This window comes from Lemur catta, chromosome 12 (genome assembly GCF_020740605.2).
Source record: "Lemur catta isolate mLemCat1 chromosome 12, mLemCat1.pri, whole genome shotgun sequence".
Taxonomy (NCBI): Eukaryota; Metazoa; Chordata; class Mammalia; order Primates; family Lemuridae; genus Lemur; species Lemur catta.
The window spans coordinates 50,258,493-50,280,003 of NC_059139.1; the positions used below are offsets into that span (position 1 = coordinate 50,258,493).

At 42.0% G+C, this 21,511-nt stretch overlaps 1 protein-coding gene across 4 annotated transcripts in view; it reads right to left on the bottom strand.

Moving 5' to 3' along the window:
* Positions 1 to 21,511, bottom strand: part of LHFPL2 (LHFPL tetraspan subfamily member 2) — a 144,105-nt gene that overhangs the window by 75,914 nt on the left and 46,680 nt on the right. Inside the window, exon 1 of one of the 4 annotated variants that reach the window (XM_045566178.1) lies at positions 525 to 600. The exons of the other annotated variants lie outside the window; for them this stretch is intronic. The gene's annotated coding sequence lies outside the window, so the exon portion shown is untranslated. Of the gene's footprint in view, positions 1 to 524; positions 601 to 21,511 lie in introns of those variants that run through there. 4 annotated transcript variants of the gene reach the window in all.

A 21,511-nucleotide genomic window follows, 5' to 3' on the forward strand; every position in this document is an offset into this window, starting at 1 on the left:
TCCTAAAAAGGCCCTTAGCAATGGAGTCCTGTAATGAGGCCTACATGGTACAATCCATACCCCATAAAAGGAGAAAACAGAAGCACATCCCTTGCCCCTTAAGAAAGGAGATAATGAGGTGAGCACTTACTCCTGAAATCTCCTAGAACAACTCTGCTCACCTAAACAAGAATTTACACAGCACAAAGAAATAGAAGGATCTACCATTAAAGAATAAAAACTATTACATGTAACAGAAATCTTATCCCTGAATCATTGTTACTTATCAAGTCTTCCAGATAAAACCTAAGGGGGAGGGTGCCCTGACAAACTAGAGAAAATGAAGGCAAACACACTAAAAACAAAATAATGCCAAAGCTGCACGTCGAAGACCCAAGAGCTTACTGTAGAGTCCCTTTGGCATGTTCATCTCGTTCCTAATGTACACCCAGATCACGGGTGACAACTCCCCCAACCTCCCCAGATAGAAGAGCCACAGCATGTCCTTCCTGCCCCTCCCTCAAGACACCACCCCCAATCCTCACCAGGGTCAGAAGTAAAGGCCAAGAGCCACTTTCTCTCCCTCGAGCTCTCAGGCCTCACAGCCAGGTCCCTTCTCAGTGGCATGACACAGAGTTCTTTTTCAAAACTTGTAAATGAGAGATCTTCTAGCCAAGATGGCAGAGGCTTCTGCTGTGACTCTTCATAATCAGAAAAGAAGGACACTGGGTAAGGGAGATGTGGAAGATGCTCTCTGGGAGGCACCTGGGGAAATAGGAAAGTAGAAAAACCTGTGGTTCTTTCTCACCTCTTTCCTTTCCCAAAAACAGCATTCAGAATCAGTGAATGGAATTTGTCCTCTTACAACACACCCACCCCAGTTCGTTTGTCCTGAGGTTTGTTGAACACTACTCATCACAAGTCATGGTGTTGTGCTCCCCTGTTTCTGTGACCCCAAATTTGATGCCGTGTTCTCCAAAACTCAATTTTGAGGCCCAGAGCATCTGCCTCCTTAACTGTTTTGCCTTTCCCGTGCCATATGTGAAACTTTGCTCAAGACCCAACTTAAGTGCCATCTTCCATGAAGCCTTCTCTCATTCTTGTCTTCGCCCCCGTTTCCCTGTCCAGCTCCCTGTTTCAAGCCCATCTACGCACCCATCTCACAGCTAACACTTACAAACTGTGGCTTGAGGCAACATTACAATAATGACCATAATTCAGTCCTTGACCAGGTAGGACTAACAGAGCAGGCCCCCTAAATCACAGATTTAAAAACGTTTATGCCCTCACTTCACTCAAATCCCCACTCAAATGTCTCCTCCTTCCCTGACCACCCTAGATAAAGCAGCAGCTCCCCCCTCTGTCTCCAGCACTGCCTGCCATCCTCAGCCTGCTCTGTATCCCTCCAAGCTCTCACCACTGCCTGACACCCACCCGTATAGATGGGTAAGATGGATCCAAGGAGACACAGATCTCCAGACAGACAGGTATAGATGCACGTATTTTTTTAAGTTAGTTGTCTATCTACTAGAATGTAAGCTTCACTAAGGCAAAGCCTTTAATATGTTTTGGTCTGTGATGTATAGATCCCTACTATCTGGAATAGTACCTGAGAGAGAATGAGTTCTCAGTAAATATCCATTGATGAATGTATGTGTGGGCAGATGATAATGTCTTGACCAAAAGAGGAAACCCAGGGAAAAAAGGAGATCAGGTGAGGGTAAGGATAAAAATTTGCTCTGTTGAAGCTTTTCAAGTTCGTGGTATCTGGCTGGGCAAGGGAGGATTCCAGGAGGCAACTGGTCTGGAACTTAGGAAGGAGTTTAGAGCAGGCAATATAGTTTGGGAAATTATCAGCATATAGGAGGTGACTGAAGCCATGGGTAAGGGTGAGATTACACCAGAAAAGCATGTCAAGTAAGTAAGGGAAGAGCTGGCTACCATATAGTTAAAAAAAAATAGCATCTATCTCATAGGGGCATGTGTATACTAAAGGAATTAGTGCATATGAAGTTATCTGATCTCTCTCTCTTCAAGGTTTAGCCAAATAACTCTATACAGCAAGTGCTCAATATATGCTAACTGAATATATGTACACCTTGTAAGACTGAGAAAGACCACTTTTAATACCAAAAGACAAGCATTTGGGCACAGCATGGACCCCAAAATTGCATGCTTACACCATGCTGGTGTTTTTCTTTTATAGGGCTTTGAGTTATTCCAGTCTGTTCAAAGTTTAAGATATACTCTAGAATTATCCACAGTGTGAAATAACACTGTATTACTTTTTACTATCTAGTGGAGAAAGAAAAACAGATAGGAACTCAATGTCCTGGAATGGGATATAAAAGGAAAATACTCATTTCTACAAGGTCTGTGAACACGAATGTCTACCATGGCAGGCACAAGTATAGTAGTTACAGATTTAAACCCAGATTCATGAGGAGAAAAACTTTCTGGCACAGACTAAAAAGTAGTGACAAATGTGGCATTTGAGCGAAATTCAAAGGATGAGCTAAACGTAAAGGTCCAATTTTAAGAGAGGAAAAAAATACTGGTTGGCTTACGTGGTTAGCTTTCAAGTTTGCAACTAACTGTAGCTTAAGTAAAAATAACCACCCCAAGTCAATGACAGGGAAACAAACGTCACTATGGCCGCCCCACTTAGAAGAGTGGCTCTGGGAGGGAAGGGCCAACATCAAGGCCACTCAACCACTGCAGCACCAGGGACCCGCCTGCTAGACCTGTCTGTGCAGAGAGAGCCTCTCTGAGGAGGGACCCTGTGGTCTCATAGTTGGGGTGAGGAGAAAGTGAGCAGAGCTCTTCCACAGCTACAACCAATGTGTCTCTGCTTTTATCCTTTTTCCCCCCTATATTAGAATTCCACTTAAAATTTTAAAGAAAGCATTTATTGTTAAAACACTTTGGAGGCCACTGACCTGGAGCATATTTATTGGCGGGGGGAGAGAGAATCACAAGTTTTAAACTTCTAATTTTTATGTGCATTTTTACAATTGACTCAAGAATATCTTGATGTACCGCTGGGGTAGGTTAGTGTAGAGATTAAGAAGTATATAAGTTAATGCTTGAATTCTGTATAACAGAAACAAATACTTTTCTCACCAAAAAAGTGCTTCAGATAGTTTACTTCACGCTAGTGTCTTTCCTGTTTTTCATAGGAAACAAATTATAACTAAATTCATTTGCTGGACAAAGATGAAATCCTACTGAGGTCTCCTACATTATTGCATTTATGCTAAGAAATTAGTGAAAAATGTTCCATTTGTAATAGTAAAAATCTATTCCTATAGAATCATTCCCTAAGAGAATTGTGTGCATTGGCTTATTTTTTCCAAACAACTTCCCCAAAATTCCTGTGCGATTTTCTTTCACCGATGAAAATCAAGTGTTTCAAATTTTAATTGCAAAATGGCATTTAACTAAAGGAAAAAACTAGAACAACAACAGCGAACAATGGAATTAAAACAGAAGCAAATTTCTCTTTTAACAGCCAGCCCCTCTCCCAATTCTCAAAGAGGAAGAGGGGACATTCACATCAAGAACCATGAAGTATTATTTCACTAATCTCTGTTCTAACTTAGAGTGCAAAGTTTTGTCTTCAGACTGAAGAGATCCACTAACAGTAGGCATGAAGATCCTGGTCCACTGGGAGAATTTCCAGTTTGCCTTTGAGCTGTTAAAGATGTGAGCAGGTCACCCTTTGTACACCAAGAGGAGTTGGCCAAGCACTCTAGTACCAGGGCTAAGGCTTTGCTTGGCCCCAGGAGGAAAAGCTGGGTTCAGACATCCTCCCATGCCCTCTAACCCAGTCTCTAACCCCTCCCTGTGCCCCAGGGCACACATGTGAGAGGCAGTTGTTCAGGGCTAAAAGTACAGTCTGGCCACAGAGCCCAGCCCAGTTAACTGGCCCATGTGGCAGCTGAACCCTGACCTTGGCCTCACCATCTCCATTTTCTAACCACATGTGTTAACTGGCTGCAGATTCTTGGACTGCGTCTCAGTTGCATTTCCCAACTAACAACAACAAATGACAGGACATAATTGTCTCTAGTAAAGGAAACTTGTTTTGCTTATTAATAGCTAACCACCTACCAGCAAATTTGACCACACACAATCAATGGTAAACAACAACCTACGACTATTTTAAATCCTTTTCTCCACAAGATTCTTCTGCATCAGAGGGTAACAGACGCCTCGCTGAAACCTTCGGGAGATATTAATAATTCTGCAGACACATCAGTTTTTGCTCCCCAGCTTCCTCTGCAAGAACTAAAGGCCATTCATGCTAGAGCAGGACGATTCCTCCTGTAGCGGGACCTGCTCCCGCTGTGCTCACCGAACACTTCCCGCCCCTGCTCTCTGCAACTCAGAAGTGCTCATGACTAGGCAGGAAGGACCTCAGAGAGAATCTGGTACAAAGTCACCATTCCATAAAAAAGCAAACTGAGCCTAGAGAAATGAAGTGATCAAAAAAGGTTTGGTGGCAGAGCTGGGGACTGCAAACTGGCACTGTTTCTTAACCCTGTGTTCCTGTCAGTGCATCACAGATACGGGGCTCAGATGTGCCCCGGGCATGGCGCAGCGAGGCAACCCCCCAGAGCAGGGCACTTTATCTGTTTCACATATTAGGGTTACACACAAGATTTCATTTGAAAGAGAGGGCTCTACTGTAAATAAACAAACACCTTGAAAACCACCACATGGCAGAACTAACTTCAAATAAAAGGAAAGTTAAAAGAGAGAAAAAAACTAAAAACATAGGTCTCATTTTAATGAACATGTCCTTTCTAAATGGAACAAAGAAAGAAAACAGCCCTAAAACTGAATATTATAGCTTAGAGGTCTCTCCTGTATTTTTGCCTACCCAGGAAAATAACATAAAAAACCAAAAAGACAAAAAGAAGAAAAACACAGGGAAGATAACATATTTTAGTTTCCAGGTCTCTGGAAAAGTCTGCAATTCATATGGCATTGATCACCGGACAATTTTAAGAAATAGAGTCACAGAAGACGTTTAGCCTCCTAATTTAAATTCGTAAGATCAATCTCAGAAAAGAATGGAAGAAATTAGAGTTTTCATAAATTACCTGCAAAAAAGTAAACAAATAAATAAATAAATAAACGAACGAACGAACGGTAAGGCTCCCAATTTTACCTTTTGCTCTCCTGTCTGCTGGGCACCTTTAACAGCTTTCAATTTCTCCTATTCCTAAAAAACAATTCCTTGGTACAGGTGCTCACAAGCCATGACCTGTGTCTCTTTAAGGTCAGTGGGAGGCAGGGAAACTGGTTTGCCACTAGTGGTAAGCAGAAGAGGGGGATGCAATGTGGAGGAGAAGGAGATGGCCCTGGGGACACTGTAAATTCAAGGAGTCACCAAGAACTATGTTCACTGTGGTTTGGCATCCCACAAAGAACCTTTTCTTTGTTTTTGCCATTTTAGGCTCATGCTAGAGCCACATGACTTAAAAATCTTGCTTCAGACAATTTTCTTAACTTTTTAAAGTTAACTGCATCCAATAACACTGAATCAAACAACCTTTTCACATTTTATAAATCATCTAAAGCCAGCAAACTTGATCATTAGTAATGCAACAGTTCTTCACAGGAAGTACCCCAAAGCTAAACGCAGGTCCTCAGGGATTTTGTTAACATGTTCAGTCAAGTCAGCTCTGTCTAAGCCAAGTGTCCTCAGTGCCATCCCCTGAAGAGATCGGATGTCATTTTCTAAAATGACAACCCCTCTTACTTCCTTCTTCCCACTCACTCCCAAATTTCCACAAGCAATATTATCATATAATGCAAATGAGAGACACAGCCATTCCTAGGCACAGGGAACTCAAAACATTTTAAATCGAAGGATAATGTAACAAAGGACTGATTTTCCTGATGTGCCAACAATATAGGAATATTAACATGAGCTGTTTTATAAACTTGGAACACTGCAAGAGGCCATCTTGGGCAGCCTCCAAGCTGACTTACTTAAGCGATCCAATTTTTATGTTCTACTTTTGAAGATCTCTAGGACAGAAATTCCACAATCTCCATTGGTAGCCTGACTTGTGGTTTAATTTCCTTCAGACTCAAAGGGGACTGTTTCTCTCAATTTTTGTTTTTAAGCTAAACAAGAAGTCAACTCTTATAAAAGGTGTCATTTGAACCCTGAAACTGCCAACTGGAATGATACAAAAGTGAATAACCAAGAACTAGGTTATATGCTAAACCATAGGTCCACGGGAAGTGTGCCTGGCTTACTAAGGACAGTCATAATGCATTGTCCCCAAGCTGAGTCCACGGGTATCTGCATTCACAACTCAAGTTCACAAACTTAGGAAACAACTCCACATCTCCTAGAAGGAAAGTAGTTTATATACAATGAAGAAATATTTCTTAGTCACAGGGGAAATCTTTTTCAAGGCTTCCACACTTTCCAAATGAGGAAAAGAAATTTTTGGTTTTTGATATCTTTTCTATTTTCTTTTTTCTTAGAGTCCTCTAAGCAACATCATGCTCAGTTTTCTTAAATTCTTTTTAAAGGTAAACTTTCCACCAAGCTACACTTCTTGAAACAAGTCTTCCGGAGATTTTGCCTTTGGCCTCCTGGAATTTTTCAATGAAACTCAAAAGAGATGTTTACCTGACCCCAAAGTTATCCTAATGAAAACTCTGTTTTTAATTCTTTGAACTATTCTCTTTCTCTTTCCTTGTCATGCCTTCTGGGAAAAAAACACAAGTACAGATGTTGGCTTGACCTCAACTGGCAAACACCGAGATAATCAAGTTCTAATAGTTTCTCAAGAACTTGGACAGAATCATAAAGGTATTAATTATACTCCCTTCTCTGGCACAGTCCTTTGCACTTCACCTGATTAGGAGCATCAATGTAAAGATAGGAAACATTATCTTTTTGACAAAACAAGATGCTAAACACAGGAAGAATAAAAGGATTATTATGAATTTTTCAAAAGCAGTAAGAGAGCAGAAAGAACTATGATCCCAGGGGTAGGGAGAAGGAGGAGTGAGAACAATTTTCTGCCAGTTAAAGAGTCTAAATGAGGCTGAATCCAGGCTCACTCTGGCAGAGGGCATTTGGAGAGTTTTTGGAAGTTTCTGGTATGGACGTTTTCCATTTCAAATAGGCACATCTATCCCTGTTTGGAAAGGGTTTAGGCTGCCTCCCCCCTACACACACACACACACACGCGCACGCACACACACACACACACACACACACACACACACACACACACACACACACACACAGCTGGGTCACAGGTATTTCAAGGGCTTCTTATCTCAAGAGGACCTCTGCCTGGGGACATGTACTTTCCTCTACACCAAGAGATCAAGGGGTAAGGTGAATGACTTCATTGCACTGCCAATTTTCTCTGGGAAATGTCTTCCAGGAATCATTTAGGTAGAAGACTTCTGAAATCTTTCCACTCCACTCCATCTCAAACCCCAGGTTACCCGTAGCACGTGTGTTCCCAGCTACCTGTCCTGTAACAAAGCAAAATGACTACGTGATCCACCAACAACATATATGAGCAACGTGGGGGCTCAGACAGGCCAAGTCCTGCTCCCTCATCCTAGAAGTCACAGCCCAGTAGCAAGGAGAGAGCTCCTATTCACCAAGAGCTGTGGTTCAAGCAGGTTCTTCTACAAGGTACACTCAGCTAACAGTGACAACCCAAACCACTACAAAAGGGTAGTTTATTTCCCCCATTTTCCTCTGCAAAAGGAAGAGATAAAAGTTGCCCCCAAGCAAAGCAAAAAGACCGTCACAGGGCCTATAATGTGGCCCAAGTTCAGTGATTTTTATCTATTATAGTCTGACCACTTCCCTGCACTGCAAGTCAAACCAGCGCAACCAACTAGAACCGTGGTTGGAATCTCAGATTTCAGAAACAAGTCAAGTAGAAAGATGCAATGCCCCTCGTAAGTGCTTAATTTATACTTGTTGACTGACTAGACTGAAAAATTGCTCTTTGGAACTTCATTTAATAACAGTACTTTTCATTTGTATTCCAGCTTCAGTATATCTAATCAAGGACTTCAACACGGGGATCTTTAGAAGAAGGAAAACTAAGCAAATCACGGAAGCTTCTTCATCTATAGGTATCAGAAGCGAAATGTTTAGGACGGTTCTAGTAGAGGAATTCATAGGATTAGCAGTAACAGAAACAAGTGAGTAAAGAAATAAATAATTTCAACCTTTTTGTTTATCTTCATCTGGCTTAATTCAGACTGGCTACTTCTTTATTCCTAGACTACTTTGCATAAACAAGAGCCCTAGAATTAAAACAGGGGAACTATTTTGTTTCCATTCCATTCAAACTTTATTGATTAAGTTTAGTATCAATTGCTTAGGTTTTTTTTTTTTTTAAGGGGTAATGATTTTAAAAAGAGTTTTACCTCTAGATGCTAAATAAGGGATCTTTAATCTCAGTTTGGCTTGAAACCATCTGGCTGGACGACGCCTCTGGGCTCTCCAGCTGATTAGAAGGTCACGGGAAATGAGGACAGGATTCTAAGCTCAAGATTTCAGCTGCAGACGGGAGGAGCTGGCCAGTTTAGAATTTTCATGAAATGTAGATTAAAACAAAAAGAACAGATGCCTCCTATGGTTTTTCAGGTTCCCCTACATGAGGTACATGATGAAAAAAAGCCAACCAAGATGAAAAACTTCTCAAAAGAGGCAAAGAGAATAGAGCAATAGCCTTTGCTGGGAAGTGCCTCTCACAGACCGTCAAAATGAAGGCAGCAGTCTGACTTCAGCAATTGGGTCCTCCTGCAGGTCTGTTCTACCCGTTTCCAGGAAATGAGAGGAGATGACACTTGCCAACTCCTGGTTATGTGATGCAGAGGGACAGAAAGCATTTGGTTCTGCTTGGAATGACAATCTCTGAAGGGTAATTTAAAGGATTAGCTGTGGACAGAGACTATGAGTGCCACTTGCCTTCAAAGGCATCCAAGTGAGCAGGAGCCATAGGTCCAGCTGTCTCCCCTTGCTTGATGGGGTGGAAGAATCTTGAAAGTTTAAACTGGGATATATGGAATAAATAGGAAACAGATGATGAGGCAGGTTCAAAAGCTGTTATTTCTAGAAACTACCTCAGGAAGCTATTGTGGGTGTGTGTAGCATGGGAGAGTCAAGAATGGGTGTTCAGCCTGGCAGCGGCCCAGCCATATCCAGCAAGAACCTCCAGGAACTACAACAACCTCGAGAGCACTAAGAACCTCAGCAGTAGCAATCATCATCATCAGGCATTCACTGAGCCCTTGCTAGGTGCCAGACACTGTGCTAGGCACTTAACAGCATTTATCTCCAAGGAAAACTCACAATTTTACGAGATAGGCTACTGACCCGATTTTACAGATAGGGAAACCCAGGGTTGGGGGTGGGATGGACAAAGCAGCTTGCCCAAGGTCATACAAATAACAGGCAGCACTGGCCCTTCTCATGCTTCATCCCAGTCATCTCGAAGGCCACAGGACCTCAGAGCTTAACGTGGAAGGAGTAACGAGGCCATTTTTTAAACACAGTGCTTTCCCTCTCTGAAGGACTTGAGGCTGAGGAACACCACCAGCTCTGGAGTTCAGATTCTTGGCTTTAAGTAGCAGCTTCCTCACTGCACAGCTGTGAGGATTAAGTAAGATGATGTCATCATGATAAAGCAGTACACACATACTGACTGTTGTTGTTCTTCCATGTTATCCCATTTGATGTTCATGTTGCCTCATCTGCAGAGGAGTGTCACCACATCTGGCTTTCCAGAAGCGCTGTGTGGAACACAGGAACGGCAGTCGCTGCAGCCCAGGCACACTGACTCATCCCACAGCTGGTACACCACAGACTCCCTGTCCTCTGCCCTTTGACTCGGTCACCACAAAACCTCAACACCCAGGCAACTGAGTCTGCGACGAGTCTGACCACTCAGCATGGCTGCAGTGTCCCAACGGCGACTCCGTGCAAGGCTGGCACACACTCCTGCTCCACTTCCTCAGACAGTGGGTATACACAGCAAAATAAAACAATAGCAAAAACTTTCAGATTTTATAGGAAAAAAGGTCAATTCCTAAATTCTGTCCCATTCTTCAACTGAGGGTCCGCTGCTTATTAATGTAAGTTGGGGTTTTTTTAGCAATTACTTGAAAAGATCTAGAAAACGGCATCGCCATACAACAAAAACTAGAATTTTACACACACACACACACACACACACACACACACACACACACACACACAGACTTGAAATATTTCCTTTAATCCTTTTTGTTGCCTAATGATGCTTACAGGATTTTTAAGCTCAGTAAGCTTATTTCTTTGAGGTGGGGAGAAACCTAGTAGCTGTTACTTCAGTAACAGATTATTGCAACTACTCCTATCCTTTTCTATTTTGTCCTTCCTTATTAGTAATTTTAAAAAGGTATTTCTTATAGTCATCTAAAGTCCTTGCCATATGAATTATGGAGAACAGATACCAAACAAGGCAAGTCTAAACACCTAGAACTTTGCTAGCAATATTAAATTGAGTTAAAATGTCTGTTGCACAGCCAATTAAAGTTGGTTGCAGAGACTCACATTTTCCACAGTCTATCTGCTGGCATGGTGGATGCTTGTTGGCAAAGAAGCTGATTTGAGCCTTATTACTAAATAGGACAAAAGATGACAATGGTAGACACTGCAAGCTAACCAGCTAACCATTATGAAAGAATTTTGACACTTTAAAAGGTCTGTAGGCAAAGTATAAATGATACAACAGAAAAAGACCTCCAGAAAATGCTGACACCTCCAACCTCTGCTTTTGTCTCTCCATCCCACACCTCCTGGACAAAGGGGAGGCACTCAGTCTTGAATCCTAAATACTCTATGCCCACATGTAAGCCATTATGGGTAACTGTGCTTGAAATTTAATTCCACATCTGCTCTTCTGCAGCCTTTGGAAATCTTATGAATTTCTCTGACAATTGTTTGCAAAGGCCATAATCACAGGCATCTGTAACTGGATCCCCAGCTACAAGGCAAAACACCACATAATCCCAAGAGGCTTTTGGTCAAACCTTACTTGGTTTCTCATCTCTCTTGCTGTCTTTAAAATTGTGCTGAGCCTTCAATTTGCAGAGAGAGCTGATTAGCACTGGAAGGCGGCCGCCTAGGCCCTCTGTATTGTCCCCACCACAGGCCTGTGCACATCCTTACCATCTCCCTGTGGTTGTGGCCTCCCTGGCCCACCTTCAGAAAGTGGCCTTGTGGCTCTGGAGGAGATGATCTGAGCTAAAGGCAAGTTCACGTTCCCCCTGCTGGTTCCAGAATCCCAGAAGGAAGCATGAGGATGTACCCAGGCTCCACGTGGCCCAAAAAATTAGATGCACCAGTACTTTCCCAATCTTTCACTTGGGACCCTCAGAAGCTGTGTGGCTCAGGGGCTGGACATGCCCTTTCTAATCAGAGTTGGCCACTAGCCAGACATGGGACCTGAGCAACACAACTAACTTCCTTGTGTCCCATAGTTAAAAATTTAACAGTGACCATTTCTTAAAAGGATTCCTGAACTGTTCTCACAAGAGTCAAGTTGGAAGAAGTTCTGGTACCAACAAGGCCATATATTGATTTAGTAACCCTGGGTAAGTAACTTCCCCTCTCTGCACCTCAGTTTTCTAATCCAGTTTCTAGCCATCTCCTAGCTTTTCTCATGAGGAACAAATGTAACAGTGTACATAGGTGTGTTCTTCAAAGGATGAAGCTCTATAAAAATCTAAGGTATTATTATTATTGCTGTTATCCTCATTATTCTTTTCAAAAGCTCCATGCTGATAGTTAAAAGCTCTGGAGTCAGAAAGGAAGGGTTAATGAAAGTTATTTAACAGCTCTAGCCTCAATTTTCTCATCTGTAAAGTGGGGATAAAATAATAGTACCTAACACAGTTAGTGTGGGGAATAAACGAACAAACATAAAGAAAGCACTTAAAACAGTTCCTGGCACCAAAATAATATTAGTTACTCTCATTATCCATAATGAACCCTGCCTTCTTGTTTCATCAAGCTCCTTTCAAAATAAATTACCTTTTTCAAGCCATTCAGCTTTCATGTGCTAAGGAAAGGGGAGGGACTAATGAGTTCTGTTACATATCTGACCTCATTTCATCCTGCCAACCAACATGTGTGGCAGATCTTACTATCCCTTTTTATGTGAAGTTCAGAAAGGTCAAGTGGCAATTAGGTGGCAGCCAGGATTCAAGGTCAGGCCTGAATGACCCAGACTGTGCTTGCCATTGCATCCAGTTTCCATTTAGATATAAAGTGGGAGAATAATAATGATTTCTCTAAAAATTTGAAAGTCATCTAATTTACATAGGCAGTATAATTCAAAGCCTATTACTAAAAATAGCATTAGATTTGGATTTAAGCAGTCAAGATTCAGCTCAAATGGTGCCTACTCCTGACCTTCTTCCCCTGTCCCTCCTCAACCTGCACCCACATGAAGAGGTGAGCAGAGACTTCTGCACGGCCAGCCAGTGGGTGCGCACTTCTGCATGGCACTTAGCACCAAGCAGCACGCTCACTGCTTCACGTCTGCCTCCTCCAACAGAGCACGGATTGGTTCCTTGAGGTCTGGCACTATGTCTGGTTCACCTCGAATGCCCACGGCCCTGCCCAATGCCCAGCCCAGCGCAGGACACAAGACAGCTGAATAAATGCATGAATAGCAGCCATCCAGATCGTCCTCGCTGCACCAAGGACTGGTTCATTTGACAATTACTAGAAGTTAAAGGGGCCCACAATTAAACTTGGCCCTGTCAGTTCAGAATATGATCTGTGTCATATGCAAGGCTACTCCTGCAAAAGATACTTCGTTAGCCTACGCAATTAGAAATATACCTAGCTAAAATATATTTATGTCATTATGAAACTTAACTCGCCTGCTATGAAATGCTCTTGCATCATTACACAAATGCCTACACTTTCACACACACGGCTTTACTACAGCTAGTGCCTCATTTATACCTCTTTTCCCCACTTTGGTCCAGGAAGACCCAGCCAGTAACAACAACAAAAATGGGCAATAGTTTTAGAGGTATGCTGTCATAAAAAGTTGCCTTGGGTCATCGTATTTCCTACTTCATAAGTACCTGGCAAGAGAGCAGACACAAACTTAGACAAAGGCATTAACAGATTTTATAAGCAAAACAAAATCCAAGTTCCTGATAGTCTACCTGGAGCCTCAAAAGTCACTTTACCTTGCTTTTTTTTTTTTTTTTTTATTAATTATATTGAATTCATTTTTCCTTCTAATTTCACACATCTTTTACAAGTAAGTTTCTATCAAAGATAGTTTGGAGGGATGTTATCTGATTTTTTTTTTCCCAGTTAGAACTGGGTCTTCCTCCTGAAAAGGCTGAGAATCACTCAAGCATATAACTGCCTCTTAAAATTTAAGTGCAAAATTGTTGGATAACTGTTTTTAAAAACATCTTTGATGTTTATCCCCAGACTTAATAAAAGTCAACATGCTCTTGTTACAAAGGGCATTCTACATCAATTTATATTTCACTGACCACTCATACAAAACCTAGAAACAGTTATATCATCCATGCTGGAACATTTAGTCTTACCAAAATTATGCCCAACATAAATTCTTAACACCTCTAGAATATTTTCATATAAATGGATAATGTGGATTATGCCTATGTAACCACAGGTGTATGGCTAACTATTCTTGTAAGCCTTTGATTGTACTTAGGCTGTGGTCCCCAGATCCCGGGCCACTGACCAGTACCAGTCTATGGCCTGTTAGGAACTGGGCTACATGGCAGGAGGTGAGCGGCAGGGCCAGCAAGGGAAGCTTCATCTGTACTTACAGCCACTCTCCATCATTCGCATCACATAAGCTCCACCTCCTGTCGGAGTAGCGGTGGCATTGGATTCTCATAGGAGCACAAACCCTACTGTAAACTGTGCATGTGAGGGATCTAGGTTGCGTGCTCCTTATGAGAGTCTAATGCCTGATGATCTGAGGGGGAGCTGAGGTGATGATGCTAGCACTAGGGAGTGGCTGCAAACATGTACTATCATTAGCAGAGAGGTTTGACTACACAATAAATGTAATGCATGTGAACCATCCTGAAATCATCCCCACCACCTCAGTCCATGGAAAAATTGTCTTCCATGAAACCAGTTCCTAGTGCCAAAAAGGTTGGGGACTGCTGTATTTAGGGATTTTTGACCCTTTAAACCTGGGGGTTCAGCCGGGTGTGGTGGCTCACGCCTGTAATCCTAGCACTCTGGGAGGCCGAGGCAGGAGGATCGCTTGAGGTCAGGAGTTCGAGACCAGCCTGAGCAAGAGCGAGACCCCGTCTCTACTAAAAACAGAAAGAAGTTACATGGACATCTAAAAATATATAGAGAAAAAAATTAGCCGGGCATGGTGGCACATGCCTGTAGTCCCAGCTACTCGGGAGGCTGAGGCAGAAGGATTGCTTGAGCCCAAGAGTCTGAGGTTGCCGTGAGCTAGGCTGACGCCACGACACTCTAGCCAGGGTGACAGAGCGAGACTCTGTCTCAAAAAAAAAAAAAAAAAAAAACAACCTGGGGGTTTGTGACACTTCTGAGAAAATCAAACTGCTTATACGTAAAAATTAACCAAGTTTCTCAGGGCTAACCTAGTGACACATTTAATGCACACATTTGTGATTGCAGAGGGAAATCTGATTTACCGTTTTTTATAAAATCTCCTCAGACACAGCTCCTATCTATACAGAAAGAAACTCTCAGGAAGTAAAGCACCCATGACTCGGTATGTATGCATAAAGTTACAGGAAGAAATGAAGAAGAGGACCTAACCCCCAAATGACCAATTTGTTTGTTCCCATGACCAAACAACAAATGAAATTCAAAGAACAGGGGAAAGCAGTTGACCTAAGGGCCCTAACATTTTTCCCTCTGCAGATTTTGAAACAGTTTACAGTTTCTTTATCTTTATTAGGACATTTTCCTCATCAAATTAATGAGTCACTAAACAAAAAGCTTACTAAAATGTTTACATTTGAGAATAAACTATCTGTTAAGGCTCTAGTAGAAAAGACAAGTCATAATTTGCCATTGCTTTTCAGTGAAATCATCTGGGAAGCGCAAGGCAGAAAAGTTGGGGTAGAAACAGAGCGAGACACTGTCAGAGTAAATCCTGAGGCCGACTCAAAGAAAATGCTCTCAATCCTTTTTGTCCTGTAATCTTTAACATCATCATCTATACCCTCCTGCCTTTATGGAGTACCTTCTTTCTGACAATTATTTTAAAAGCTATTTTGGAATAATTAGCTTTATGAAAATCAAGTATTGTGCAAGGGGAGCGAGGGGAGGAGAAGCCAGTGGAAACCTCATGCTGTAGGGAAGGACAGAAAGGAAGCTTGTTAGCTGAGGTAGCAAAAGCAAAAGTGAGGCACATGAAGAACATGGGCAGAAAAAAATAAAGTGCAATACATACATCTGTCAAATTGTCTTATGGTTCTACCTGGGTACACACAACTGGTATGGACACGGTGGACGGGTCTGAGTGCTGATTCCTAACTGAATCCAACTGACAGCCAGCACAGGAGAGCTGTGAAGGGTGCTCTGTCCACTGCACCTGGGAAGCTTCTTAAAACACAGGGTTTCCTTCTAATCATTTCCATTTGGTTGTCTTTCCACAGTGGTCAAGAACACGTACTCTTCAATTAGCATATCTGACAACATTCTTTTTAACAAGCAACATGGACCTACATTTAGAGACCAAAGGGAAGTGAGACATGTGGCAGATTTCCAGCCAGGGAATTCTGGAAGAGTCCAGAAGTACCCAAAGATGGCAAGGCACCTTGTCCCAACAGCTCAGAAAGGACAGAGGGCACCTCCCTGAAAGGAGTGGGCGACGAAAGCCTCAGGCTGCAGAGGAAGGCTCTGCAAATCCACATCAAATCTGCTGAAGGAATTCTTACCTCTAAAAGACACTCTCATAGAACCAGAAAGTCAGAGCTGATCTGGGTTTGTCTCCTGTCTGGTTTCTATTTCTCAGGCTGAACTACACAAACTCTCCACCCTGTGTGGGGAATGAAGTTCTTTTTCCCGATTTTATCAAAGCTTCACAATTATGTACCAAAGTGGTCTTTCTTGAATATCTTTTGCTTTCTTCACTTTTAAGTTTTGCCTGACCACTCCTCAACTATGTGAATCCAGGTATATACAAACACACACTCAGCTAAATTACTCCTGGTGATCCGGGCTATTGTTCTTTCTGAATTTTAAAAAAGATTCAGAATGCGGAGTTACTGTTTCTTGAGTACTAAGTTTCGGTTTTGGAAGATGAAAGAATTCCAGAGACAGATGGAGGTGAAAGTACTTCATACTACTGGAATCGTACCTTAAAATATTAAGATGGTGCGTTTTGTGTGTATTTTATTACAATTAAAAACAAAATCAAAAACCAACAGGCAGTTCCCACATGTGGTTTTGGCAATTTGCGCATGATTTCTGTCACTGAAAGTTTCCGGTCGGGAGCAGTCATTCCAGAGCAGTGCTGGGTCACTACCAGCTTCTGACATTCACACGGGGACTAAAGGAGATGCCCGACGATCCTCACAGAGTCCTTTCCCAGGGAGCGCAGTGTCTGTATCAGGCATGCCCGACTCACTTCTTGTTCTCATGGGAATCAGAAGAGACAAACTTCACTGCCTTGAAGTAAGACCTCCAGCTTCCCACAATTAAGGAAGGAAAAGAGCTGAAGTCACAAGTGCAAGGTCCTGAGGTCCCCAGGGACTTCTTTCCACCTCCTAGTTTAAACCGGCACCAGCTGCCTCCCCCAGGCACCTCTCCCTTCACACTCCCAAAACAATATAATTTTCATGCTAAAAAGTTCTTTTAAAAAAATGTTCTATGAGGTCCTCACAGACCTGGTCCCTGCCTCCAGGAGATCACAATTTATGATATACTGTTGTGGCCACACTAGTTGAAACATATGGACAACAGGCTAGAATCCTAAATCAATGTTTGAATGAGGAATGACATATTTATAGCACATGCGGTGGAGGTTGAGGACACACACAGTTTAGGGAAAGAGGCAACCTGTAGATGTAACCAGACCAGAGACCAAATGGACCGAGTATGTGTGGAAGAACCTGGGAGCTCCATACACAGTAGAGGGACGAGACGAGACCAGGTGTCCACGAAGGCCTCACTCACAAACCGGCAGGTCACGCCTGTTCCCCAGTCCTTCCCTCCTCTGAAGCCTCTCCACAAGCTGACCCACGGCACCTTGCTTGATGAGGCAAGGAGAGGGGACGGAGAGGCTATCTCAGCCCTATTTGTCTTCAAGATAATACACAAAAATAGCAAACACTTGCAGCATAGTGCTTACTGGGAGCCAATCTTTGAATACTTCCTAGATAGGGACTCATTTAAGCCTCACAACCCACAGCTATTTTATCCACTGCTGGAGAAAGGAAGATATAAAAAGGTTAAGGGACGTGCCCAGGGTTTGAGAGCTAGCAAGTGTGGGAGCCAGGCAGTTGTCCTGGCTCTCAACCATTATGCAATTCTGCTTCTCTGAAAGAATAGCCATTTATATAGCACTAGACAACCATTATGTAGCACGTTAACTGTGCTCGCCTTGTTTTTAGGGGGAGAAGTAGTATCGCTTTGTAGAGACATCCTTCAAGTCAGCTCTTCCACTTACTAGCTGTGTGGCCTGGGCATGTTAATTAGCCTCCTTGAGTACTGGCTATTCACTGCATCTGTAATATATGCTGTCTGCAATATCTGTGTGGATTAAATATAGTTCCTGGCATATACACAATCGATAGAAACCGTTATTCACCCAGGTGAAAGCTCTCAAAACAAGCATCCAACACATACTCGCCACCTAACAAATTAATCAAAATCCTATAAAGTAATAATGGCTGTAGGTTCATAGCCAGAGCCCTACAAATCTCGAACAGTTCCTTTACCACACTGTTTGGGTAGGAATTCCATAATTTTTCCTAAGTGTTCCCCTGGGATAGTTAAGAACCAAGACACAACAAAGAGAAAAGGGACAAATTTACAAGTTAGCAGAATGCTTTACTTAAAAATATACTGCAAAAGTTAAAGATGATTTAAAAAAAAAAAAAAGCCTGACATTTTACAATAGTCTTTGTTTGATTCTAGAAAGCCAAACATTCCATAATTACTAAATCACATATAGAACGGACAGCCTCCAACGACCAAAGAATATAAATTGCATGTCACATTTCAACTTCGGAGAGAAACCATCTGATGAGGTTAGCCTTCTGAGCCGGTCCAAGGGCTGTGTTCTTTCTTCCCCTTCAGAATAGAGCCTGGTGACCAGCCCTGGCTGCCTACCCTCAGGGTGGACAGCTATCTCTCAGGGACCAGATAGCAACCTTCATATCCAGAGTGTTTTGACCTCACATTCAAGAATGTAAAAATAATCAGCAATGCCATCTAAACATGCGTTAATGGACAATTTCCAGGACCGCTTCAAACCAGGATCTAAGGTAAAACAACAAGTTAGACAAGCCCTGTGCAGACATCCCACCTCCGGTCACAACGCAGGGATTCTCCTTCCTAGAGACAGACTATATTTTTACAACAGGCTTTTCTATTTTCCTTACAGATTGCTTCAACTCTAACAGCACAAACCAAACATCTGAAATAATGAGTCACCTATTGGCTTGAATCCGAAGCGCCAGGTCAAATGCAGTTTAAGCCACGTCAGTGCTTCAAGGCAACCCTCATACAATGAGTGGACAGATTTTGCCACCAGAAATCTGCAAGCCCTTTTCACCATGTAGACAGTGTCTCAGTGTTGGGAGGCACAACAAGCGTTTCTAGCCGTTCAGGACCACGCCAGGAGCATCTATAGTGTTCCTCCTCACTTTGGAGGGCATTCCTGACAAGAATCTTAAACTTTTCTTCCGGAAAAGAAACTTACACTTACATATAGGATATTTTCCTATAAGCACTCTGGTAAAGTGCAGTCTGAGAAAGGGGGTTAAAATGAACAGTAATTGTATTAGGTAATATTGCTTTTGCAGATGTAAGTTAAATTTGTTCTTGATTATATTAGATAAAAAAGTTGAAACATTCTTTCATCCATTAAAAAAAAAGCAGCCCTCTTTCCAGCTATTCTGGACTGAACTGAAGAAATAGATTATAAAAGTTATAATAAATCATAAGTAACCTATATATGACATCCAAAGTATACATCTCTTTTCCTCCTTCACAATATTATTATAATGTCTACAATTAAAGCCAGACGAATATTATTTGCAATTGAACTGAAAAGATACATAGCTACAAGATTACTTCTTAAGAAAGATGGAAGGAGAAAGGGTTCTCATTCCAAGAGACTGGACTTCCAGGAAACATAAGCCTGTTTAGGATAACATAGCTCCGCATCATCTCATGGAAGGTAGGAAGCTGCTTAGGGGAAGACCTCTCAGGGAGTTTAACTTGCTGATGAATAAATGATGAATAGATGAAGGAAGCATGAAGGCATGAATGAAATAGCCCCCAGATCACAAAGTTCCAAGAGTATATTTCATTAGTCTCACAGTGTTCAGTTTTCCTTATATGCAGTCTATCTTATCTCTTCTATTATAAAACATACCTGACATGTGATAAAGAGGAACCCAGTAAAAATTATTGACCTTCCTCGTGACTCTTTATCTAATCATTCCAACTCCTCTTAGGGGTATAGATGTCATGTGCCTGTTTGAAACTGTCAACTACAGCCATGTCTGAATTACCCAAAGTCAGACCCTCCATAGTCCCTGAACCCAACTACAAATGCAGAAAAAGAAAGAATCAAGCAAATTGGTGGCAGGTGCCTGTAGTCCCAGCCAGTCGGGAGCCTGCGGCCAGAGGATCGCTGGAGTCCAGGAGTTCAAGGCGGGAGTAAGCTATGACCACACCTGCAAACAGCCACTGCACTTTAGCCTGGGAGACACAGTGAAACCCTGTCTCTAAAAAAAATTACTTTTCAATTAAAAAAAGAAATCTGAGAACGGAAATGCTGTCGAAACCCACCAAGCCACATTCTGATGCTGGTAGGGCATCTTTTATAAATAAAAACCCAGAAAACACAAATTCCACCTTTGATGATAATGTTGATAGTTTCTTCTGCTCTCAAGTTTTTGCTTTCTTCTCATCAAACCACAAAAATTAAGTGACTCTAGGTTGCTCACATTCCAGTCTATAAATTCATATGAAACTAAAATTTAAATATTTAAAAGGAATTTCACTTTGCAATTATTGACTAAATAAACTACAAAGTAATATTTAACACACCAAACTATAATTTTGCGAACAAAGGAAATTGCCAAGCCCAGTTCTCAGCCATTGTTCCCACATCCCAATCACCTGTGGGACTTGGAAAATCATTGTTGACCCAGCACCACTCCCCACCCCAGAGAGTGAGGTATGGTGGGCTGTTTCCACTCCACACCAAGGATCTGGGAGAGAAGCATTCTAACCTCAGCTTGGCTTTGCACTTTCTGCGTGGCCTTGAGTATATCACTCTCTTCCCTGTGTTTCCTCACAGGGAAATGGGGGCATTGTATTAAATAATAATCTAAGTCTCTTCCGGTTTTTCAATTTTCTCCCAATCCCAGAGTTTTTTCCACTTAGGAAACTAACACATACAAATTTTTTCTATTTTTTCCCAAACCCAGAGTTTTTTCCACTTAGGAAACTTAATGTCTCTTCTTTGTGGGATAGAAGAAAAAAAATGGAGACAAATATATCAAAGTGTCTCTCAGAGCAGACTGATTCAACATGACCTAAGGATCTGTGTGGGAGAGTGGGGAATTGGCATGGTAGACTAAAGACTAAGCTCCAATTCTCTTTTTTTTTTTTTTTTTTTTCCTTTTTTAAGGTATAGAACAAAAGAAAAGTTGGGAAGGAAAGACAGATGAAGTGAGGGACAATAAGTAAATTGAACAGCATTCGATGAACATCAAAGGTGCATTATGGCATTAAGTATATTATAGGAATAAGAAGGGGTTTAAGTAAAGAGCAACATGGTCCCTGAACTCAAGGGATCTGTGAGGGAACTCAGTAGTTCTCAAACTTCACGTGCATTAGTATCTCCAGGCAAGCTTGTTAAAAAATACAGACACCTGGGTTGCACTCCCTCATCCCAAATGTAATGACTCAATTCCCAGGATGCAGAGCCTAGGAATGTTTTTGTTACTCACCAAAACTTGACAACCACAAACTAAATGACAAAGGAAGCCAACTTTTGAATAACACAGTTAAATACATAGGCCCCTTAAGGCAACCCTGACTTACTTATAGGGAACAAATATAGGTTAAGACCAGGGTTCCCATACCATGTGCCAACACTCCCTGGAGGGCCACAGTGAACTCACAGGAGTTTGGAGGGATATCTCAATTTTTCAAGATAACACTGTGAAGCGTCGGACACTGTACAAACTACTAGTTCAAGTTAATCCTCAGATTGCACTACATTCCTTTTGA